The sequence below is a fragment of the Equus quagga genome, chromosome 15 (genome assembly GCF_021613505.1).
Source record: "Equus quagga isolate Etosha38 chromosome 15, UCLA_HA_Equagga_1.0, whole genome shotgun sequence".
NCBI lineage: Eukaryota > Metazoa > Chordata > Mammalia > Perissodactyla > Equidae > Equus > Equus quagga.
In genome coordinates this window covers 22,546,013-22,571,441 of record NC_060281.1, presented here as the reverse complement: position 1 = coordinate 22,571,441, position 25,429 = coordinate 22,546,013, and the positions used below count along the sequence as shown (strand labels likewise).

General features: G+C 47.7%; 1 protein-coding gene across 11 annotated transcripts in view; it reads right to left on the bottom strand.

Annotated features, from left to right (window-relative positions):
- The window catches only part of TRERF1 (transcriptional regulating factor 1), a 194,536-nt gene that overhangs the window by 112,313 nt on the left and 56,794 nt on the right, over positions 1 to 25,429 (bottom strand). For all 11 annotated transcript variants that reach the window (XM_046640089.1, XM_046640088.1, XM_046640091.1 and 8 more), the window contains one exon: positions 5,407 to 5,487. The gene's annotated coding sequence lies outside the window, so the exon portion shown is untranslated. The remainder of the gene's footprint in view (positions 1 to 5,406; positions 5,488 to 25,429) is intronic.

The window sequence follows — 25,429 nt, the reverse complement described above, 5'->3', positions numbered from 1 at the left end:
CTCCCTTTGGGGGCTTGCCAGATTTGTTATCAGGGTCATGTTTGCTTGAAAGAAGAATCTGGAAGTGTTCCATCCTTTTTTCTAAATCCTGGAACAGTTTATATAACACAGGAATTATGTATTCCTTGAAAGTTTAAAAAGATTTTCAAAGGCCTTTTTATATTTTAAAATATTCCACCTGGCACACATTTTCGAGTGTGCGTTTGTGTGTGTGTGTGTGTGTGCGTGTGAGCCTGCGTCCACATGGACATTACCATGTTTCTGTACATTTAAAGTGACACTCTAGATACTGATCTCTAATGGAACAGGGAACAGTTTTATTATAATTTACTACCTTTCTTTCCCCCATGTAAAGGGAGTAAATGCCCAAGATGATGAAGTGCTGAGAAAAAAAACATTTTCCCAGGCTTTGGTTCCAAGAGCCTCATTTTAAGAGGCCCATAAAGGAGATTATAGAAGGTGGTCAGGGAACATCGAACACTGAACCATCCAAATTTCATTGAGGCGTACCAAGTTTGGCAACCACAACTTTACCCCTGACATAGGGAACTAAGGAACATAAGATCTGAAAAGACAAGCTCCCCGGTCTACCCCGGCTCACTTCTACTTCTGCGGTGAAGATCTTCCGACTTTCTAGTCCACCAAGCCATCTTCTCCAAGACACGGCACCTATTCCACAGCAAGGAAAGCTTATAACTCTAAGGCTTTCTCTACTTACCTCTGGACTCCTGGACCAATGACCCTGTGAGCACTTCGAGGAGGCCACAAATAAAGATCCAGAATTGTTACGGACTGAATGCTAATGTCCCCCACAAATTCCTACGCTGAAGCCCCAGCCTCCAATCTGATCCTGTGAGAAGGTGGTGCCTCTGGGAACTAATCAGGTTAAGATGAGTCATGAGGGTGGAGCCCCATGATGGGATTAGTGTCCTTAAGACAAGAGGGAGAGCCACCAGAGCTTCCACTCTCCAGAGTGCTCAAAGGCACACAGCAAGAGAGTGGCCGCCTACGAACCAAGTGAAGAGGTCTCAAAATGAAACCTACCTTGCCAGCACAGTGCACGATCTTGGACTTTCCAGGCTCCAGAACTGTGAGAAATAAACTGCTATTGTTCAAGCCACCCAGTCTATGGTATTTTTTTATGGCAGCCCGAGCTAAGACAAGCGGGTTGTGATAACGTCTGCCCAAAAGAACAGCAAGCTAGAGCTATGCAGATCGCGCAGCCTGCTGCAGAGTGAGATGCACCTTAGGAGAAACAAATGGTAAGGAGTCAACAAATTAAGATTGAGTGTCTCCTAGAAAATGCAATGACTGTGCCTTATGAGCAAATGTGAGAATACAAACAAGACGCAAACAGTGACACCATGCCCAAGAATGAGGCTGTGAACAGAGCAACAACCACAGATATGAGTGTGCCACAGAACAGTCTGCTTTTTCTTGAGAAAGACACATCTTGTTTCACGTCCTTGTTCACAGAGGATCCATGAAACCTTAGAGATCAATGGGCTGTTAGGATTAGACCACCTTTTGTCAGTCAAGGTGATGAGCGCTAGGAGAGCCTGACAGGAAGGCAGGGACCTCAAAACACTCTTTGGAGCTAGGGTTCCACGATCCCATTCAGGATTTCACTGGGGTACACGAGCAGTCTTCCTCCCCCTCAACAAGGACAGAGGAGCTGCTTTCACACCAGTCATGGCCTCACATAGAAGCTTAATCCCTAGCTGGAAGGCAAAACACGTTTGTGGCAACCCCAAGCAGGCATGTGAAGCGAAGCAGAATGAAGAATATTTTATTACTGTTTTGAATGCCAGAGGTGGTTGAGTGTATGTTTGGGGTTCTTTAATGACTCCAAAAGGCATCTTAAAAAGTCCTACTCTTTTGGCAGCTCCAAGATGCAACTGTTGCTACAAGTACTAACACTTACCAGCAACTCTGATGCACACGCTGCTTTTCTCAAAAGCATCCTTTCCTTTCTGCGACTTTTCAGACCAAACTAAATTTTCTGTTTGTGTGCGCACGCGTGCACAAAAGCACACTACCTAACCAAAAACCAAATCAAACTGAGTGGATTTACCATTTTCAGGGTTAAATTGTGGAAAAGAAAAAACTGTTGACATACCTTTTAATTTGAACTGTTTAGGTATCGCAAGATTTTCTTCCTACTGGTGGACAATTAACAACTCTACGTAAATGACATGAGAGTAAATAATTTTTTTCTTTATAAAATGAATTGGATTTATCAAGACTTGTGTTCAAGTGAATTTCTCCCATCTCTTTATATTAAAGACATGACTTTAGAGAATTCCTAGGTTCCCAGAGAGGAAAAAGGATGCTGTTTTCCCTCTACAGTTGCGCACATCTCCCCAACACCGGTTATGGACAGACGCAGGGGAGCACTCATCCGTGACGTAGTTTTCACAAGTGATGTCAGAAAAGCAACAACAGTGGAGTAAATTACTCCTAAAGCTGAATGTTTTCAATGTAAAGATTTATGTCTTCCTCTTAGATTATCTCCTTCCTACTATTTTAGCATCAAGATGGTCCTTTCTTTTATGAAACTGGGGTGACAGATATTAGATTTTTTTAAAACATCCTTCCTTGGTAAAATAAAAAATTGGTGCCCTGAACCAATCCCCAAAATCTCTCTCTTTTTTTTTTTTTTTTAGTTTCTTAGTCTGGGAGATGTACATTTGAGAACCACTCGTCTACAGCACCCTCTGAACTAAGGAATTCAAGGTCAATCATCTAGTTATCACTAGTTCTTACCTAGTTATCACAATGGTGACCAGCCTCCAGGGCAACAATCTATAGAAAATTTCAGGCTAATTTCATTCAATACTCAGGGGAGAGGAAGAGGAAACATTTTGGTCTATAAGTTCCTGGGTGCTCTGAACTTGTTCTCTATCCACAGGCCCCTCGCTGCACCCTATCCATCTCTCATCCGCAAAGCTATCTCCTCCTGGTTTGGGAACAGAGGTGACAGAGCTTGGGGGTGCTGTGCCAACCTGTGCTCTCCCCATCACTAATCTGGGAACCCCAATCAGGACACTTCACTGTCCTGGGATTCTGCGAGGTCAGCCTCACGCACCAAAGGCTCCAGAGAACCATTTACAGCATTTTGTCAGCTGAAATTCCACTGAAATAAACATGGAAGACTAGCTTCTCGCTACTGCGGCATCTCACCCAAGCCAGGGGATCCTAAAACCCATCCAGAAAAGCCTGACCGTGTGCCTGGTTTGGGAAGCCAAGGCCAAGGAGGGTCACTTACCTCTCCAGAGCCACCAAACCAAGAATGAAGGCAAGAAAATCAGCTGGGATAGGTCATGACAGGCCTTCAACTATTTAAAAGATTTTTCAACCAAGAATCCATCACGACGTTACCGGTAAAATTAAAAATCCATATTTTCTAAGGATTATACCTACCATTAACTGAAGTGTATGCTTCCTAAAATTTTCTTTATTTAGGTTTTCCTCAAAATGAATTCTTAAAAAAAGCCAGTTCAGTAGAAAAAAATCTGTAAACACTAAATATTTTAATCCCTTTATTTAACTCATCTCTAACAGAGCTAATGAGCAACAGATAATACATTTGTTGTGAAGAGAATTAATTTCCTAGATTAAACATGCACATAAACACATAATGTGCAATATTCTGAGACATATGAGCTAATAAAGGTAACATTTACCGGGCCAGCCACTGGACATTTCACCTGGAACACCTCAATTAATCCTTCCAGCAAACCTATAAAGTCAGCGCTATTCTTATTCCCATTTTATAGATGAGGTTATAAATGAGGAAGCTCATTACTGTAATTTAATCTCCACTAACCCAGAATTTGAGTTCAGTGTTTACTCCGGCTATATAAATGTTGAATAAGCATATTAGAAATTAAACAGGATTGCGGAAGGCATATATAACCTACTAGAAGTTCCTTTGTTTAATGACACACTGAAAAGCAGATGCTAATGGCAACTGTTTAGGCAGATTCTGTCTGAAACTATGCTGCGCGAAAACACTTTAAAATTCTGACTTTAACTAGTTAAGGGCAGGTCTCTTCTCACTATTACCCACAACAATTAGTCCAAATTAGTAAGACTTCTATAACTGATATAGTATGGTGGACGTCAACTGCTGCCCTCCCAAGCACCCATCTCACTCCTCCCCCAACCATCCCCAGAGCTCTGCTTACTCTTCCCCTCCTCCAGCCCTAGAGGTTCCCATCTCTATGGACCTCATAATATGGTTCCCTGCCTTCTGCCTTCTGGCTTCGTAGGCCTAATGGGAGGCACCATCAGGAGATGGGAGAACTGACAGGGAAGTTCAATGAGGATGTTTATTCTCTTGGCTCTTGCCCAGCTGTGTTGTTGTAAGTTGACTGCATCCTTCTACCACAGATGCCCTTTCCACACAGCGTCTCTTTCCAGTTCTGATTACCAATCCCTCCCTCTTCCTTTCAGACACGGGCATGGGAACAGCTCCCTGACAGTGCTGGCCCTGGGATGCTCCACCATCCCGTGCTGGTTTCTCTTGGCCCCGCCTCCGCCAAACAGTTCCTTTGGTAGAGTCTCTTGGATTACTCTATTTGAGTGAGCCATCTGTTTCCTACCGGAACCCCAAGAAACAACGGCTTAAAAATTAAACCAAAATCAGGCATAACAAAAAAGAAATGGAAGCAATGTAAGTCTCACATAAGAGGGATGGAAAGTATGGCACATACCAAGAAAAAAAACCATACACAATGAAAGAATCAAATTAGACACCGCCACCCTCCTTCCCCACTGTCATTGAGAATTTGTGGGAAATAGCCGTCTCTTGCTAGACCAGGGTTTAAACTTCAAAAAAAATTATATTTATACACAAATGTATTGACCCTTCTGACAGCTTCCTTGTGGGACCTGGCAGAGGAGTCATAGCTATGGGCCCATTTTTTAGAGGAACAAACTGAGCCTGGAAGAAATCACAAGGCCAGAGCTGATAAAAACATCAGGGCCAGCTCAAAGGCTCCTTGGTCCAGGAATCTGCCTCTGACAGGCCCCGTGGAATTTCTCAGAGCGGCCTTCTGGACCACAATTCTCCAGAGGTGTCTAATTCTCTCTTCACACTTGGAGAGCTACCATCCATGAACATCCTTAGGATCCTTCACTATTCACAACAACTCTGAGAAGTCCGGGGAGACAAGACAGGACACGCTCAGCCCTGTTCCAGATGATCTGAACTCCAACATGTGGATCCGCAATCACTTATCATTTCCCGGAGAAAGTTCCCCAGAAATCTCAGGTGTCCAGGCCCAGAGCAGCCCGCCCTCCCTTCCGGGGGCATTTTCCACACCGTGGAGGTCAAAGAAACATTCTTATGAATGCTTTGTCATTAAAGCATTCAGGCACCAAGAATTTCAGAGAAGCTACCTGTTTCAGGATTAAGAGGCTTAATCCTTCAGGGTCGTCCTGCTTCTGTCTTCCTCCTTCAGCATCCTCCAGAGCCAGGGCCTGTAGGAGCAACCCAGACAGCACATTCAGGGTATTTGGCTTCAACATGAGAACAGATCATGTCAACCAGAGAGGGACTAGAGGAGCGGCCGAGGATGGAGCCGTGAAGAACCCCACAGGTGATGGACCCGCCCAGGAGGAAGGCTCTACGAAGGCTGCTGAGGAAGGAAAGGATTTCAGAGAGAAAGACATCCACCTCCGTTCTTCTAGTTACGCAGGCCCCAAACCCGGGAGTCACTGTGATGCCCTTCTCTCCCTCACACTCTACAGCCAATCCATCAGCCCATGATGGCAGCTCTTTCTTCAAAACATATCCAAACTCTCACCACTTCTCACCCCCTCCACTGCTGACACTTTGGTCCAAGCCAGCAGCGTCTCTCACTAGGTTCTCACAAGAACCTCCGTACCGGCCTCCCTGCTCCCACCCTCGCTTTTCTATAATCCATGAATTATGGGTTGAATTGTGTTACGGGTTGAATTGTATCTCCCCCAAAATTTCTCTGTTGATGTCCTAACCCCCGGTACCTCAGAATACAACCTTAATTGGGAATGGGGTCAATGTCGATATAATTAGCTGTTAAGATGGGGCCATACTAGAGTAGGGTGGGTCCCTAATCCAAGATGACCGATGTCATTATAAAAAGGAGAAATTTGGACACAGACATGCACATAAGGAGAGCACCACGGGAAGACTGGAGTTACGCTGCCACAAGCCAAGAACTACCAGAAGCCAGAAGAGAGGTCTGGACTAGCTCCTCCTCTGTGTCTTCAGAGGCAGCATGGCCCTGCTGACACCTCCATCTTGGACTTCTAGCGTCCAGAACTCTGAGAGAATAAACTCCTGTTGCCCAGCTTGCGGGACTTCGTTATGGCAGACCCAGCAAACCAACACACCCTGCTCCCCACAGCAGCCTATGTGATCACTGAAAAATCACTCTTCTGCTCAAAACACTCCTATAGTGTTTCATCTTTCTCAAAGTAAAGGGAAATGACATACATCTAAGGCCCACATAACCTAGCCCAGCGTCTTCCCTGACCTCTTCTCCTCCACTCTGCCCATTCCAGTGGCAGTAACTTCCTCAAGCATCTCAAACAGGTTCCTGCCTCAGGGCCTTTGCACTTGCTCTTCCAGAGAGAAGAGCAGAGTTTCTCAGTACCTGCAACACTCCGCCCCCAGGCATCCTTTACTTCCTTCATTTTTCTGCCAGAATGTCACTTTCCCAGTGAGGCCCTCCACCCCAACCCACCAAGCTTTTTATCCCCTTCGCATTGTCTTCTTCCTTGTAGTCCTTATCACCACCTGGCATTTGTTTACATTTTTATCCCTCTTTTCTCACACTACCCTATAAACTCCCCGAGAGCAGGGACATCATGTTCTGGTATATCCCAGAGCCCAGTGCATAGTAGGTACTCAAAAAATAACTGTTGAAAGATTTATTATGGAATGAAAGAAGCCAAGAGAAAAGAGAGTTGCAAGGAGGAAGTCGTTCATAGTGTCAAAAGTCTGCCAAGAGTCCAGAAAGATAGAGAGGGAAGTGTCCGTTGGTGTGGTAATATGGAGGCCAAGGTGACGTTGGAGAGGGCAGTGCCTGGGGAAGACAGGAGTCCTCTGGGGAAAATCCACCAGGTCCCTCCCCTGTGCCACACCTCTCATGGGCAGAAGCCAGCCTGAATGGCCTATGCCAGTGAAGCAGCAAAACCTGAGAGCAGATTCTTTCTAGACGCTTCTGTGAGGGGAGGAGAAAAGAGACTGGGAGTGAGGGGGGTGGGATGAAGGTTTCAGGAAAGACTTTACTGCTGAATGACGGAAGGGGGTGAGGACCCAGGAGCAAAAGGAGATGCGGGACCCACGTACAGGAAGAAAGTCCCCTCTGGCCAGCAGGAGGGACGTGTCCTCCTTGAGTGGAAGGAAAGCAGGTGGGGATGTGCTCAGATATTGATAACCGCCCGGGAGGGCAGGCAGGAGCCTGAGTGGGCTCACACTGAGTGACTTGACTTTGTCAATGAATTAATGAAGCCAGCTTGTCTCCCAAGGGAAGAAGGGCAGACAGGGAGCGGGGGCCTGATGGAGGTGGGGATAGCGTGGAACATCCCACTGTGCGGAATCGTGCAAGTGGAGGGTCGGCTCTGAAACTGAGCACCCCCCCTAAATTCGGTGCTCCACGTGACCCTCTCGCCTCACCCAGTGCCGACCCTGATGGAAGAGAGAGCCAGCTACTGGCCGGCACCACAGAGGGCCCAACTGAAACCAGAGGCCAGGCTTTCGTAGAGGCACACCCCGCACCGCTGTGGGGTTTCTGGGATTGGCCCCCAGCAGCCTGGATGTAGGAGGAGAGTCTTCCTAAAACTGAATTCGGGGACCCCAAACACCTCCATCCATTTCTGTCAAGGCTGCAGCAGGCTCCCAGGCTCCAGATCCAACCCTTTGAGGCCTCACTCTCCACTCCCCTAATTCCTGCCAGTCAATCACAAATGGTGCCTCCTACAACATGAGGGGCGTCCTATTTGTTGAGCTCCTATGTGCTGAGTGTGACACAACTTAGAACCCTCACGCTACAGTCCTGTGAAGTGTTTTTAGCTTCTATTTACAGACGATGAAACTGAGGTCCAAGAGCTTAAGTGACCTGCTCAAGGACACACAGGGAGCAAGGGGCAGAGCTGGGATTTGAAACCTCCCATCTCTCTATCTTCTTTTCTACATTGATAACACCCCCCCCAGTCCAAGTCCTCAACATTTCATTCCTAAAATTCGATGTGACAAACGTCTCCTAACTCACCTCCCAGCGTCCGCATTTCCAGGGCACGCGTCCAGAGAAGCCCTCTTCCAGCACTGTTTTTACCAATCCTCAACCTACTCAGTTGGCTCTCGTGGCTCCTCAACACTGGAAAATTCCAAACTCCACAGGCAGAACCTTGGGATCCTTCATAAAGCATGCACACCTCCTTCTTCAGTCTTATTTCCCACCCGGTCCCGTATGCTCCTCCCCTTTCCACGCCCCGCTCAGGGCCCCAGTGCCAGGCACATTCCTCCCCTTCAGCGCCACCCCTCTGGCCGCCCTGCTCTCTCCTGCAGTCTGGTGAGCAGCACCACCCCGGCTTGCTGAGCAATCCCCGGCTCTTCCGAGCTCACTGCCTTTAGCTTCTCTTGGCAAGTGTTCCATTTGTCCACGTAGACTGCAAACCCCTTGAGGGTAATTAATGTTATGTGTTAAAAATGCTTGGAATTGCCCACTGCTCAACACAGGGTCTAGCATGGTCAATGTTACTTGATCTACAGAACAATTCTGACGAAGCTCAGATGATATACTTCTAGAAGTTTTGCAGAAAGTACAAGAGAACTGGGATGGGTAAGAGCAGGGACACATGGCCTTCTTGAAGTTTCTGGAAGCCTAAAGTACCCATTCTTCCTTCGCAGGATCACCCAGAGTTTGGCACCCTCTAACAGCTCTCCTAAAAAAAAAAGGAGGGTAGCTGGGTTTAGCTCTCCTCTCCTCTTCCCGCTCCTACATATTCAAGGTCTTGGTGTCCTTCCTTAGCCACCCCTTCACCTGCTTTTATAGACATACACAGATATCCTATCTTCTTCCCTCTTGTAGGGAAGAGCTTGAAATGTGAGCAATCCAGCTGAGTGGAGCTCATGGTGACCAGCAGAATGGTCAGTGGTGGGCGCCCAGAAGTAGGAAAAAGGACACTCCATTTCTGGGAAATGGGAGTTGGCCCTAACCCACTCCAATCGTCAGCCACGACCACGCAACAATTCTGGGAGTCCCGGGGCCACAGTGCGAGGATGGTTGGGAAAGGTGAAAGTCGCAGCAAAGCATCTAACGGCTTCAAATCACACCCCAAACAGAGTGGGCAGCACCTGGATAACAGGCGTCTGGGAGAAAACTCTGGAGGTCAAGGTGATGCTGTCTGCCAAGATGCTTAGTAAGAAATCAAGATCTCTCCAAACCAGTGGAACCAAAGGCGCAGTGTGGTCCTCATGACATAGCTGAAATAACAGTAGCTCTGGAGTCAGGCCTAGGATCAAATCCTGACCTGTCACCCAGAGGCTGTCCAACTTTGGGCTGGTCACTTAACCTCTCTGAGCCTGGTTCTGCATGAGTTAATACGAGGCCTAAATAAAAAAAGATATGGACAAAAACATCTAGAACATTGGGGCCAGCCAAGTGGGGTAGTGGGTAAGTCCACGTGCCCTGCTTTGGCGGCCCAGGGTTTGCGGGTTTGGATCCCAGGCGCAGACCTACACACCGCTCATCAAGCTATGCTGTGCCAGTGTCCCATATACAAAAAATATAGGAAGACTGGCACAGATGTTAGCTCAGGGACAATCTTCCTCACCAAAAAAAAAAAAAAAAAAAAAAATCTAGCACAGATCCTGGCGTTACATAAGGGGCCCAATAAGTGTTGTTCCCTTCCCTCTTGAGCCTTCAGATCTCCAGGTCTCTACCTCACTAACAGAAACAAGTACAGAAGCTACAGAGCATTTCCCAGCGAGAAGGTTTGCAAAGGAGGATGGCAAAAGTCAGCAAAAGGGAGGAGAACAAAAGGGCCACCCCACGGCTGGTGAGAGAAGCACTGGGCCTCTGTGAACGCCAGGTTTCAAAACACACAAAGCTTCCAGCCCCGAACCATACCCAAACAGGAAGTTTGTGACAAACTTAGAAAACACGCATGGACAAATGCAGGGGGTTACACACCACTCAGAAAAGATAAAAACCAGCACTCTGGGTGGCGGGGGCGGGGGGTGCGGGGAGGAGGTCAGGGTGGAATAAAAGGAGCGTGCCTGGCCACCAGACTCGTCCCAGGTGTTGGGGAGCACCCTGCCCTGCGCGCCTCGTCTCCCAAGCACTTGGGCCAAATCACGTGGGCTGCTCTGGTTTTCCAAACCCAGGGTCTGTCAACTCTTCCCTACTCTCTGTCCCTCTCCTGCATCCTCAGGCATCAAGGACAGCGAGCGCCCTGAACAACTAACAGACTTAGGTGTGTGGGATCATTTTTCAGCTGAAGAACTTAGCACAGAAAGAGGAAGTGATGTGCGGAGGTCCAAGAGAGGTCCCAGCCTCCATCTCAGTCTGGTTGCCCCACCAGTGTATGTTCCATCAGCCCCCCTAGCGCTCCACAACGGGGTCCTCAGGCTGCCACTTTTTTTCTCCTTTGAAATCCTGCCTGGCTCGAACATTTTCATTAGTACTGTTCACACGAGTGTGGGGCGCTATAACGCCAGTTCATTTACATGTAAGTGCAGGCAAATAGGGACACACCTCACTCCCTGGGTTTGTGTCCCATCTCCCCAACTGGAGGGAGTGAAAACCAGGAGGCCTCCTTCCCCTTTGCTGACAATCTCCCAGCATCCGTGGACTCAGCCCTGATTCTAGGCAATATCCTTGGTGGGTGTGCTCCGGTAAATACTTGATAAACTAATAAACAGTATCCACACCACTTCTAGTACTCTACCCCCGACCAGGCTGTGTCGTCTTGATTCACCCTCAGCAAAGACGGTCCCTGGCTCCAGCCCTCCTGGGTGAGCAGCCCAATAGTAAACTCAGTCCCCTGATCGTCAGCCTCCCTGCCCGCCCCCTCCTCGGCACCTCCGGCAGTGGTTTCCCCACCTCCCCAAGTTAGATTCCTTTTTAAAAAAAATGACTCATTTAGGAAGAGACAAAACCAAAAACTTCAATGGTAAAGATAAAACAGCACCAAGGCTCTTTAAACACCTCCTACTCCATGTAGAATTTAGATCTGATAAAGCGCCCCAAGCTGGAGCTCCTCGCCTGGAACTTACAGTATACACAATTTTTCTAGCAAAAACATTTCCAGTAATGTCTTCTCTCTGAACTTTTCAGGGTCTTCTTTACAAATGCAGGTGGCCTCAGGCCTCCAGTCAGTAGTTTTTTCAAACCGAGGGAATGAACACTTATAAAGTCCACGCTTTCAACTCCTGGGTCAAAAATTAATTATCTGATGTTTTACTATGTTTATGATGCTGACTTACTGGAGGCAGGATGCTGACATTATTACATTGGCCTAATGAGAATTACGGGGAGTTTTTCATAAAAAGTAAGACTTCTTTGTATATAAGAAGTTTACAACATTTGTGTACAGCATTTGAAAGAACAAAATTATAGAATACAATACAAAGAATCATAAATTTTAGGGCTAAAATGAGCAATTAGGAAGATCCTAATCCAGGGATTCTCAATATTGGTTGCGTTAAAAAAAAAAAAAAACTCCCCAGGCCCCACCCCCAGAGATTCTGATACATCTGAACCGAGCGGGGCTCTGGCATCGGGGATTTTTTTCTAAGTTTCCCAGTGATTTTAATGTGCATCCAGAGTTAAGACCACTGATCTACTGCAGATAAGAAAACTGAGATCTAAAGAAATTAAGATACAGTCCAAGATTGCACAGCCGGAGACAAAACCAGAACCAAATCAACATTTACAACTCCTCCCCCAGTCCTGCAGTCTCACTCAGATTTTCAGTATTCACGGACTTGTTAAAAACCATGTCAATTCAATTTGGGGGGACTAACCTAGACTTGCCGACTTTTGTTTCATCAGGCAAGGGTATTTTTATAACTAGCTACCAATTACTATCCCCACTTCCTGACGGCTCTCTTGCTCATTTGCATACCTGCCACCCTTGCCCTATCCCCAATCCCCGTCCAGGAGGTGAGACGTGACAATATCTGGCCCCTGCCCACACTCTCACTCTGCTCCTCACCGACATCCACGTGACAAAAGAAACCCAGGCCTCGAAGCTTCTCCATCTCCTCCTTTCCCCAGCTCTACAGATCTCAATTCTGAAAGCCCCTTTACTAACCAGAAACTACTCCCAGTCAGTCCCTCCAAACCCACCCTTCACCTTCCTCGTGACCGACAAGTGACAGCTAATATTTGTACAAGTTACAGCAACCAATATTTACAGTTCGTCATTCCATACACACTACCCCTTCTAAACTTCTCCCCAGTCAAGGATATACTGGAAACTTATAAAGAGGGCTACCTCTGAGGAGGAGAATTAGGGTGTAGGGGTCGGGGGAAGGAGAGCAAGGGGGCTGCTCTTTATATCCCTGAGCTTGAATTTTGGGCAAGCACGTATTTTTTTAAATAGGACAAAAATCACACACACATATACACACAATAAAACAAAGCAGGTTAAAAAATACATCTACAATTTTCTTCCAGTTTGTAAATACAGAAAATTGTCTGGGAAGTCTCCATACCCCAGCTCTAAATGTAAATGATATCTGGGTGGCGGGATTATGGATGACATTAATTTCACTTCCCTTTCCTCTTTACTTATCTTTATTATGTTTTATTTATGTAATACAGGAATAACGAAAGTTTAAAACCTGAACCAAAGTATTATCTGATCTCTGAAGCCTATACAGTATTGAGAAGCAAAGACGCCAGGGCAGTCGCAGCCTGGTGTGTAGAAACATCTCATTTTGTAAAATGAAAGATTTCTCCCCAGTGAGGCCCTGGCTTCTGCACGCTGCCTAGGACCGAGTCTACCACTGCAAGTGACCCCGAGCCACACCCAGGCACTGCCGGTCCCCAAGAATAGACGCAGAAGAGATGCCCTAGCAGAGCTGTCGAGCCCCTTCCGGGACCCATCTGGCCCTGGCCAGAGCTTCATCTCCACTCACCGCCCCCCTCCCCGAGTTTCAGCCACATGGATTGGTTATCCTCTCCTGAATGTCTCCTCTGGTCCCTGCCTCTAGGTTTCTAGCCAGGCTGTGTCGCCCACCCCTACTCGTCTCCTTCCTGAGTCTCCACCCAGTCAAGAAGCCACACCTACTCCAAATAATGTTCAAACCCACCATTTATAGATCAGCAGCCCAGAAACTCTTTAGATGAAGTGCAAACTCTGGAATTCCCCACAGTCCCTACCGCTCCCTAATGTCTAACAAGGCAATGAAGAAGAGTGACAGAGTCTTCCAGGCAGCAAGCACCGTGAGAGCTCAAAGGCCTGGAGGTGAGAGGGTGAGTGACGTGTTCAGGGAAGGCAAAGGCATTTGGGATGTCTGGAGCACGCCCTAGCATGTCCAAGGCCCAGCCAGAGAGAAAAATCCAAAGAAACTTCACAGCAAAATTTACAAGGGCCAGCAGAGAGAGGCCCAAGTGAAGGATTCTCAGCCTTTCATCTACTACTGCTCCTTCCAACTGCTTCCCCGCAGTTCACTCTACCCTTTCAGAAGTGTCTAGTTGGATCTAGGCCAACAGGAGTGGGTGGAAAAATAGGAATAGAGAAAAAAGAAATGAGATTAAGCAACACCACACCCAGGCAGGCTGAGGTCCTCCCAGTGCAGCAGCAATTCGTCCTAAGTAGCCTTGGGCAATGCTTGAGGGGAGCGAGGGCCTTGGTGCTTAACCTTCTTGTTGAGGTCACCCAAGGTGAAAGACGTTTGCGAATTATTCAGACTTCTAGGACCCTCAAGAGACATTTTTAAAGAACTTTGAAACTGCAAAATTGCCGAAGCACAGACTGGGTATGCTCCACCCGGATGCCTCTGCGGCCTGTGTGAGGCCTTTCGGCAAATCCTCACGGAGGCCACTGGACCAACATCACCTTCTATCCTGTAAGAAGGAAGCCTTCAGTTTGGCTCCTCAAGTGTCCACCTCCCTTGGGCTTGACTGCTGGGCTGCTGGGACGTACACCTGTCCAGGGAGAAGGGCTGCTCTGTAACAGGGTTGTGCTGTTTCAGGGAGGGGTACGTGCCCATCTTCTCTCCCTCACACATTCAACTAGGGAGTAAACTCCTGCTGGGCTCAGCTCTAGCTTCTGCTCTTTCCTCTTCAAAATTCTTCCCTGTTGGCTTTCAGTGGGCATTTGCTAACCAAGGAGAAAACCAATCCTCAAATCCATTAGGTCCCATCATGTGGTCTTTCTCCCAGGGCTACAGCCCTCGCTGGGCTCCATGACAGCTCCCTTTGAAGAAGTTCCTTCAGGATTTGAAGAGGTAAGGGCTTCTCCTCCATGTTGTTGGCCCATGGGGACCAGACCATCGCTGTTGGTTCCCTTAACCCTATAGCTCTATAAATAATTACTATACTAAAGTCTTGCATTAAACCTTTTTAGTAAAGGAAGAGTTCAAAGAAAACTCAGGACCTAAGATCTACACTGAAGAAAGTTGGGGTCTTCTTGGAGACTGAGGAGATATACACACTCAAGACAGCCAGATAACACCCTAAGGGTCTGGTGGATAGTTACCTGCCACTGACTGCTCAAGGAGGGTGGGGGGCAGGAATGGTTGGAGAAGGCCTCATGGAGGAAGCGAGATCTGAGTTGGGTCTTGAAAACCAGTTCAATTGGGTCAAGTGGAGAGGAAGTGGGAAGACCATCCCAGGCAGGGGGACCAGCACACACATGGCGCTGACCACAGGGTGGGCAGGGCCTCACCGTGGAGGAATGTGACACAAGGTAGTGAGAGGTTACGAGTATGCGTTCAGGAGTCAGGAAGAATTGCTCTGAGCCCAACTCTGCCTCTTAGCTGTGCGACTGGGTAGCTTACTAATTCTCTCAGTCCCGCATCCTTCATCAGTAATGTGATCAAGATGAGAATAATAATGGTACCTACCTGCTGGGGTTACTGTAAAGATTTAATGAGAGGATGCAGGTAAAATGCTTAGGATGCTCAGTGCCGGCCGTCAATGAATGTTACCTGCTATTCTTGGTACAGTCAAAATTACCCAGTGCCCATCCTGCTGATGCAGAGAGGGTACTTTCTTCTTTATAACAGCCATGATGCTGGGAAGAAGTAAACACTGGCTCACTGGTCACATTCTGAACAACCTAAGAAGTGTAAGAGCCAGCTGAGCATTACAATGCCCAGGCAGCCAGGGGTGGGTATTCTCAATCACACACACACACACACACACACACTGTTCTCTGCTCTTACTGGACCACTGACTTCATCAACTGGGCTCCCTGGGCTTCTAGCTGGATTTGACCAAAGGGAAAGCACTTCTTTCCCTCTTCCTCCTGCCTCACCACAGTTTGTCAATGGTTGTGTCCCTTCAGCATCACGGCTGTTGTTGGGGACCCTCCTCCCCAACTCTGGAGCTCCCTCCTCCTGGCCTGGGGGAGGTAACAGATTCCCACTGTTGCCAGCCCTGGGGTGCCTCACTATCCTTTGGGTTCCCTAACCCTGACCACACTTCTCCAAATACTTCCCTTCATTAAAGTCTCTCCAGTTAAACCCTTTGCAAGTGTCAACCATCTCATGCTGGGACCCTGACTGATAAACCAGGGCCTAAATCCATCCACCACCTGGTGGATGCATGCAGATGCATGAGGCTGAAAGTGCATCCCTGTCTTCCTTCCTTCCCTCAGAGGCAGAACGCAAATGGCAGTGTTTAAGATACAAGCGCCAATGGGTTTTACCCATGAGCAATCCTATGGGAATTTAACATCCCTAGGAATCTAGATAAAATCCAAGAGGCTCAGGGAAAAGCATCTCTCCCAGTCGAGGCACGGCATATTCAAAGGCCCTGTGCTCCTCCCAATCCATCACAGTGGAGCTCCTCTGGAGCTCCAACAAAGTGACAGAATCTAGATCAATGCCTGGCACACAGTAGGCTTCAATAAATATTTGTTCACACAGGTCCTTCTGGCTAAGGATGGAAGACTGATATCTAAGAGATCTCTCAGGAAAAGACATTCCATGGGAGCAGCTACTCCATGGGCAGCTCCTGAGATGCCCTCTGCTCATCCTCCCACATGATGTGAAGCTCTGAGATGCCCCCATCTAGATCCAGCAGGCTTTCACATTTCAGCCCTTCAGATCACAAATGCTATTTCCTTGTCTCATCAATAACGCCTGAGGCTTATAATTTCCTCAGCATCTCTCTGGCTTATTTCACTGCTCCTCACTCCCTCTCAGGGCCAAGCACAGCTTTGGTTCAGTGTAACTCAAAAGCATTTATTAAGTGCTTACTGTGTATAAGAACCATGCCAGACACTGGAGATCCAAAGATGATTAAGATAAAGATCTTGGGATCCAAGAGCCACAAAAAATATGAGAGCAGTGGGCTTAATGCTGACTAAAGGGATTCTCAAAGAGGGAAAGCTTGAACTACGCTGGATCTTGAAGGATGGGGCTGTGTCGATGGAGAAGGAGTGGGAAGACAGCAGGAGATGTGAAGACAGAAGTGGGAGGTGGGGGAACACTGGGCAAGGACTAGCAGGACTGAACTGACAGGGAGGAGAGCAGAAAATTGCTGGGCAAGGGGTATGTCTCAAATTGGGATCGCCTGACTCAAGAACCAAGCGCATTAACAGAGCAGAAAAAACCCAAGGAGAGGATGTTCTTCCCAGCAGCCTCCAAAGTCAAAAGGTGCCCCAGGCCTGGGGCAAAGATGCTTTCCCTAAAGGGCTGTTTCTCAGCCTGCCACCCACCACCAACCTGGCCCTGCCCTGGGGTCAGCCAGATCGGTGTGTGGAAAGGGGATCTAGGCACCCCCTAGTTCCAGAACCACTGAGAGCACCTCGACCCCATGAAAAATAAAAACCTTCCACACACGCTTGCTCTTACTTGGAATTCTAAAATTAAACGTTCATTCCTCTCAACTAAAAGCTTTCTCCTTTTATAAACTAATATGCAAATGCCTTGGGAGAGGCTAAGTCTTAGCGGCCACATGTCTGCTTAGCATGAATGCTTTCCGAAGATCTTTCCTGGAAAACAGGCTTTGCATGGGGGATGCTCAAGAGATTATCTGTGACTGAGGGTGAGGCAGGAAGAAGAGGGATGGGGTTCATGGAAGGCGACAAGGACTCTCCTGCACTGAACCAGCCACACCCACCAAGGGCGCAGTGGTAGAGTTAAACGCTGAGTCCTCAGCAGACCTTTTCTCACTAGTTTTTTTTTAATTGAGATATAATTCACAAACCATAAAATTTACCCTTTAAACTGCACAATTCAGTGGTTTTTAGCTTATTCACAAGGTTGCGCAACAATCACTGCTATCTAATTTCAGAATATTTTCATCACCCCCAAAGAAACCCCATACCCATCAGCGGTTACTCCCTATTGCCCTCTTCCCCTGATAACCACTGTCTATCTCTAGAAAGATGCTCATTCTGGATATTTCCTATCAATGGAACCATACAATAGGCAGCCTTTTGTGTCTGGCTTCTTTCACTTAAAGTTTTCAAGGTTCATCCATGTTGTAGCAAACTTCCAAACTTCATTCCCTTTTATGGCTAAATAATATTCCATTGTATAGATATACCACATTTTGTTTATCCATCAAGAGACTTTTTAAAGGCAAAACAAATGATGCTCCTGCAGAAGGGAGCCTCCAGCATCCTCGGGATTGCTGGGACAATGCAAGCATCTGTAAAGCATCCTTCTCTGATCCTCCCACCAGCACCCATGGACACTGTCCAAACCCTCCCCATTGGGCTGCTTGGTTTTCTAAACACAGTGGCTCAGGCCAGCAGCCCTGAATCACACAGCCCCATAACAGAAACAACTCAAATTCCTTCTGGGGGAATTTGTAATGACCTTTAAAATGTGTTTTATAAATCTCCATGATCCCGGGAACGTAAGATGGAAGAGCAGAACCCACTTCATGGGCGTGAGACCTACACACGCTCGCAGGGCCCGGCGCTTGGTTTAATGCCTTGCTGTGGCCATCTTGAAAGTCTTAATAATTTTTAAATGAGGGGCCCTGTATTTTCATTTTGCACTGGGCCCAGTAAATTATGGAGGTGGTCCTGGGCTAGAGACAAGGGTTTGGGAAGGGGTTGGAACTTGACAATCTTCCTGAAGAGAACGCTTCATGACAACAGCTCACTGAGTCCAGCTGGGGTGCTGGGGAGGGGTTACTGCAGACGAGTGGGGGAGAGGTGCCAGGTCTACGGCGATGCTGAAAACCCAGCTTCCAAACTGCCCGAGACCACGTCTTCCCACCCTGAGGGCTGAGCAGTTGGCTGATAAGGCCGCCCCGGAACAGCCAGACTAGCTGAAAGTAAGCGTGTCAAGTCAACGAAATACAGGCTCCGAGTGTAAGCAGCGGGGACTCAAAGTGAAACTCGTTTGATCTCGTAATCGCTTACAGGTTAAGACCAAGAAGAAGAAAGAAAAAAAAAAAACCCCCAAACTTACTAAAGTAACTGGCACTGAGAAAACTTTTTAAACATTGACTTTTTTTTAACTGTCACCTCTGTTTCCAGCATATCAAGGAAGTCATGGTTTCACCAAAGTTCTGATATTCAATCCAAAGAGAGCAGTGAATTTAAAACGCAGCCGTCTACACGGACATCAGAACCAGAAGGGACCTTGGGAACAAGCCATCCATGTGGATTCCCCAGGAGACCTGACCCCCCTCAGGTTTAGCCCAATTCTCATTTTGTAGATGAGGAAGCGCGGCTGTGAGAGGGGAAGTAACAGGCCAAAGCCACCCACAAAAAAGGGCAGGACCAGACCCCGGGAGCTTGCGGCTTCCCCTTCCAACCTCTCAATTTCATGAGTCCAACCAAAATTCAGACACTGAGTGTGCGTGCCCCTCACCCCCAACTTCTCCTGGACCCTCAACTCTAGTCTTCTAGTACTTGTCTCTGTCCCTCGGAAAAGGGAGTCCGGTTGTGCAGATAAAGGTAAGATTTATAAGCCCTCAGGAAGAAGATGCAGCTTCCTTCCACCACTGCAGTCTCTATCGCGTCATTCGGCGAAGGGCTAGAGAGCTCCAGTGAACGGTTGAGAGCATTTCCATATCCACGGCATTTACAAAACACACTTTTCCTGGGAAGAGTGAAGTTTAACCTAATTTCTTCCAGTTACAGGTACAAGGCTCACGCAGGGTGGATGGAGCTCAGGGGCAGACAGGAAATGCTGCCAGCCCACCACACCAAAGACACTGGTCCACACGGCCAGGGGAAAGTGATGGAATCTCTGCCATGCCAAAAACTTTCGTCCTTTTTTTTTTTTTCGGTCCTAACCAAATCAAACCACCTTTAACCAGGTGTCTGGATTCCTCTGGTTTCAATTTGTGTTTTATCCTCCCTCCCCCTGCCTTTCCTCCTTTATTCTTCCTTTCCTCCCTGCTTCCTTTCCTTCTTTCCTTCCTTGAGCAAACAGACACTGAGCACTCACGATGTGCCAGGCACATCCTGGCAGCTGGGGATAGAGCAGTGAACAAAATAGACCAGGTTCTGCGGTTTATGTTCTAAAAGGAGGGAACAAGGAAGAGTTAAATAAATAAATATATACCTTGTCAGATGGTGACAAATGTTGGGGAGAAAAATAAAGCAGGACAAGAGGGCTAGAGAATGGCAGGGAAGAAGGGCATTTATCTAGGACGGCCAGGTTAGGGCTCTCTGAAGGAGGTGAAGGAGCGAGCCATACAGACATCTGGGGGAAGATATTTCAGACAAAAGGATCTGCAGGTGCAAAGGCCCTGAGGTGGGATTTTCCTGGTGCATTCAAGGAACACCCAGAAGTCTAGTGTGGCATGAATGAGGAGGGAAGTGGCTGGTTAGAAAGGCAGGCGAGTGGGAGCCAGGTCAGGCTGACCTTGAAGCCACAGTAAGGCCTTTGGTTTTACTCCAAATGGGATGGGAGCATGCAGAGGAATAACCTAACCGGCCCGACCAGGCTTTACCAGGACCAGCCTGACCGCTGCTGTTATCAGGCCACCTGGGCTAGAGGACCAGACTGAGGAACCAGGCCCTAAGCCCAGCACAGCCTCTAGGCAGCAGTGCAAAAAACTCCTCTCTTCTCTGGGCCTCCACATTCTCCTCTGTGAAATGGGAGGATAAGACTAGATGATGTCTAACGTCCTTTCTACCATATTCTTATTTTCTGACCCTAAGACAGATTGCCCAAAGGATCTAAAAGTCCCACCCTTTGACTGGGAGAAGGGAAGGGACAGCAGCCAAGTTTTAGAAGCCCCCAACCATTCCCCACCGTCTCCCGTGCCCCAAAGCAAATTCTCACCCTGCAAAAGGCACAGCTCTCTAGGGAGAAAGGTCCAGCCCAGGAAGCAGCCACGTCAGCAACGTCCTCTAAAGATTACGAAGGGTGACCACTAAAGATAGCGCAGCCTCCACACACGTTTCAGGGTGGGGCTCGGCCCGCAGAGGCCTCTGAGAGCCGCTGCCACAGCTGAACCAGAGGGCATGGCTGAATCTGCTCCTGCCCCCCCTGCCAGCCTCCCCTGTCTCCCCAACTTCTGTCCTGGAGTGAGAATGAAAGTTCTGGGGTTTACAACTGCTCCATCCTGTCCACTTCCTTGAGGGTTCTCTCCATGTCTCACATCATCAAACTGGCTCAGAAAGCAAGGCTGAGGTGTCCTCCATCAGGCTGGAGAAGCAGGGTTTGTCTCTCCCCCATCAGACCGGCGGCTCCCAGAAAATATGAACTGTCTCACCCATCAGACTGTGAATTCATCCTACGCCTCCTCCATCAGACTGGGGGCTCCATGAGGGCTGCGGCTGTATCTTCTCCAACAGATTGGGGGCATCTGACGTCAGGGGCTGTGCCACCCCCATTGGACTGGAAGCTCCCTGGGGACAGGGCGTAGCTGCCACTTTCCCTCTATGGCCTCACTACATCCCATAAGGCTTCTGTATAGTTAGTGATTTCTTAAAACAAGATGCCGACTGATGCACTCAGACTGAACCACCCACCCAGGCACGAGAGCCTGTGATCCCCAGCCATTAAATGATCCACAAAAACCATCTCAATACAAACCTCCAAGCTGAATAGAAAGAAAACAAAATTAAAAGTTGGCCTCACTCAACAACTTTTTGATAGGCTGTTTATAGGTTCTGGCCAAAGCCTGTCCCCATTTTATAAATAACCCTTTCTGGTGACTGTGGCTGAGGCCAGACCAAAATGCACCTTGAGAACCAAGAGCAGGGAGCCCACCAGCTCAGGCTGACCAAAGCCCAGTCCCATGTGGGGGGCAGCTCACCGCCCAGACACAACCATCCTCTCAGCTTCCAAAGGGGGCTTCTCCAAGGCAGTCACACCAAATGATGCGGTGGGAAATGGGAAGTTGGCTGTGGGAATTGGAATCAGGAGAGTGGAATGAGGAAGAGACCCAACTCAGAGAGGCAAGCTCACGCCTCCCTCAGGGTCAGGGAGGAGGTCAGGGGTGGGTGCACGGAGATGGGGACCGAGAGCACATGGCCGGCTCAGAACAAGCTCCTGCGCCTCCTGGAAGAAGCAGAGGCCACTCCAGACACGGGAGGGTTGTAGGCGTGGACTCGGGGAAGCCACCCAAGGCTCCCCTGGAATCTAGCATGCTGGTTCTTCTGGGCAAAGGGTTTCTGCAGAACTGCAGAGGATGGGCAAGAAAGTTGGAACTTCCAAGGGTTAAAACCAATAAAAATAATCATAGCTAACACTTACGGCACTGTGCTAAGTACTTTCCATACCCTAACTTGGCTAATCTTCATAACAAAGCTAATACCACTCCCCTTTTACAGACAGGGGACCGAGGCCTACCTCTAGTCATCCAAGGTGAGGAATAAAGATTTCAACTGGGCGGTCGCTCCCCAACAGGCGCTCCTGGCCACCTCCCTCTCTGAACACAAAGGGGAAAATCCTAGGGTATTTCTGCTGGTTCCTCTGAACCTGTGGGGTTGAAGGCCACCCAGCAACAGGTGTCTTGAGGGCCTGGGAGACTAGGTGCTATAGAGTCAGACAGAGCCCAGCAGGGTCCCGGTGCCATCTCCCACTGAGCTCAGAGCTTGGATACCCTGAAAATGCCGCCCTACTAGTGTCGAGGGCCGTCTCCTTTTGGGAGTCTCGGGTTAACAAAGTCCTGCCCTCTCTCTATCTAGTGTATCCATAGGAGAAACAGCGACAACCGGAGGAGGAGCAGGTGGCAGTGACAGGTCCCAGCTCCCACCGGAAGCCCACAGCCTGTCTGAAAACTCAGGAAACACTGGATAGACTTATTTTTAAACTGTGTGCTAGTCACATTTTGAAATAAAATTCTCAATATGTTTTTCTTCAACCTCCACACCTTTTCAGGTGAAGTTCAGCTAAATGTAATAAATCAGCGAGTCCAACTGTGACACTACAGAGTACCCAAAATGTCTGAAAACTGAAGGAAATGGTGGATGTATTGTACTGTTTTTCAGATGAACAACTGGACCCCATTTCTGTATACGATGGCTTTCTATGTATTGACACTATTGGCATTTCAGGCTGACAATTCTTTGTTGTGGGGGCTGTCCTGTGCACTGTAGGATGTTGAGCAGCATCTCTGGCCTCTACCCACTGACCCACTGGATGCCAGTGGCATTCTCTTTCCTTTCCAAGTGTGACAACCAAAAATATCTCCACACATCACCAAACGCCCCTGGTGAGGGGTGGGGGGGGGGGGGGTGGATCACTCTCTGTTGAAAACCACCGCTTTATGTTTAGATAAACTTCAACTGAAAAGGTGTCTGAAGGTTGGGGAAAAAAACATATTGAGCACAGTACTGAAGATGTAACTGACACGCTACTTAAAAATAAGTGCATCCTATTTTTCCTGACTTCTTGGATACTGTGTATTTGCCAATTTTTGGTGTGGCTGCCATGCCTCTTGCCTGTGAATCCAAACATTTCATGCCCCGATCCCCATGCCCCACGCCTCCTCCCAACCCCAGCTTCCCCAGTCCCATTCAGGTCCACCCCCCAAACCAAGCCACCCTCAGGTGTTCAACACACCAGGAGGCCCTTGCTCCCTGCCTGAGTCAGACTGCTGCTGAAGGACCCTGTAGGGGTGAGATCAGAAACTACCAGGCTCAGGGACTCCAGCAGCTTCTCAGGCAACAATGGCCACACCCAAGAAAAAAGATCCATTTTCATCACCAGTGGGGTGGATCCATCCCACTCTCCAAAGCCTCATTTGAATACGTGGTCTGTCTCAGCCCCCAGAAGTGAGCTATGCCAAATACAAAATGGGTCATAGAGACACCGAATCTAAAAGACTGTAGAAGACCAATGACCTGATAGAAAAAATCGGCAAAGAATAGGAACCGAAAGAAAAGGAAATACACATGGATCTTAAACTTGTGAAAAAATGCTCAACCGCATTCATAAAAGAAATGCAAATTAAAACTAACTGAGATACCAATTTTCATCTATCAGATTGGCAAAGATCAAAAAGTTTGATAACTCACTGTGTTGGCGAGGATGTCTCATTCATTGAGGGTGCTGGTGTAAATTGCTACCAGCTCCTAGAAAGGATACTCGCAAGGTCTACCAATATCACAGACGTCTACAAGCTCTACCAGCAATTCCACTTCTAAGAACTGATTCTGAGACATGCTCCCACATATGCAGATTGGTGTGTATACAGGATTCTCACTGCAGTCTGCTTTGTAATGACAGAAGACTGGAAACAGCCCCCACATCCATTGTCAGGGGACTGCTTTAATAAATTACGGTTCATCCACAAAATGGAATGCCATGCAGCTGTAAAAAAAAAAACAACGAGGGCATTCTCGATGTCATGATATGGAACCATTTTCCATGTCTATGGTTAGGTAAGCCAAGTAAGGCACAGAATCACATGAATAGGACGCCAGCAGTTGCTGAAAAATACTATGTGTTCATATCTGGATTAATAGGCATCGATTACCTTTGAAAAAGATAATCAAAAGCTAAAACAGCGGTTACTTCTAGAGAGGGTAAGGGGGAGACTGGAGGCAGGGAGGGGAGGATACCCCTTCAGACTCTGTAACTTCCAACTTTTATACCACGTGCACGCTACTCGATAAATAAACAGACAAGAGAAAACAACTGTATGAAACTGGTCTAGCTCGACCGTCAGTGTTCATGTGTGCATCCAACAGACATTACAGTCAGTTTCCATTTTAAATTCTCTATTCCTATAAGTACCCATACTCAGCACTTCAAACACCCCAGGTTTTTTCTTTTTTTTTTTGATTCAAAAGTAGGATGACCACCACATCCAGAGCACACACGAAACTCACCAGCTTCCCTCCTCAACCAGGTTTTAAAAGCATTCATCCTCAAAACTACCTTCTTTATCAGAAAAATGTATAGTCGGTGACACTGGGCCCGCTGCCACCCTGCAATTCCACATGCAGACAAGCGGAATCTTTTAGAAGGTGCTCTGCAGGACCACCTGCTTGAGACCCAGGGGCACCCACCCATTTAACAGTACCTCAAAGCATCAGCTGGAACTGCACATCACAAAGTGACCTGGACCCCCCACTGCCTATTGGAAGTGGCAGGAACCCCCAGCAGCCACCAAGAATCCTCCCACAGCTCTGTCTACGGCAATGTTTCACTGGCATCTTACTCAAAGGTGCCACAGCCATCCCTTTTAAACCTACCCCACTACTACTGCCACTTCTTCATAAAATAACCCTTATATTTTAAGCCATAAATCAGCGTTGGTCAAGTTCTAAATTGGGCTACAGCAATATTTATTCATCAAAGGATAAATCTTCCCTGTATAGTCATAACACTGCCTAATAATTTAATATGCTATCATTCTTACCTGAAACTTGTCAAAAAGTGGCCTGAAAGAGGCATGGGTTTTATAGTTGACTGGCCGTGAGTCTACAGTTTATTAAATAGTTCATAATTTTAAATTCTCTCTATGGTGTGGGGAATAACACAGGGGACATCTCCTATACAGAACAGCAATTCGGGGATTCATTAACCTGTTTTGGGGTAGAGAAAAGCAGATTCCCCAGAGGACCAAGGACTCCTCCAATACAGCCTTAAGATGGGTGGTACACAGAGAAAAGCAAGGAAAATTTAAATTGTAGGATTTTGTATGGAGTCGGGGCAAAATTCACTAAGTGAGAGAATTAATGTTGGGGGACAGGTCCATGGAGCAACAAGACAATATGGAGAACTGTTAGAAGAAAAGGTTGAAAAATGCCTCTAAGCTGCAAAATTATTCCAGCTGGGCCAAGGCACCCATTCCTGGGACCCTTTCAGATCTTTGGAAGA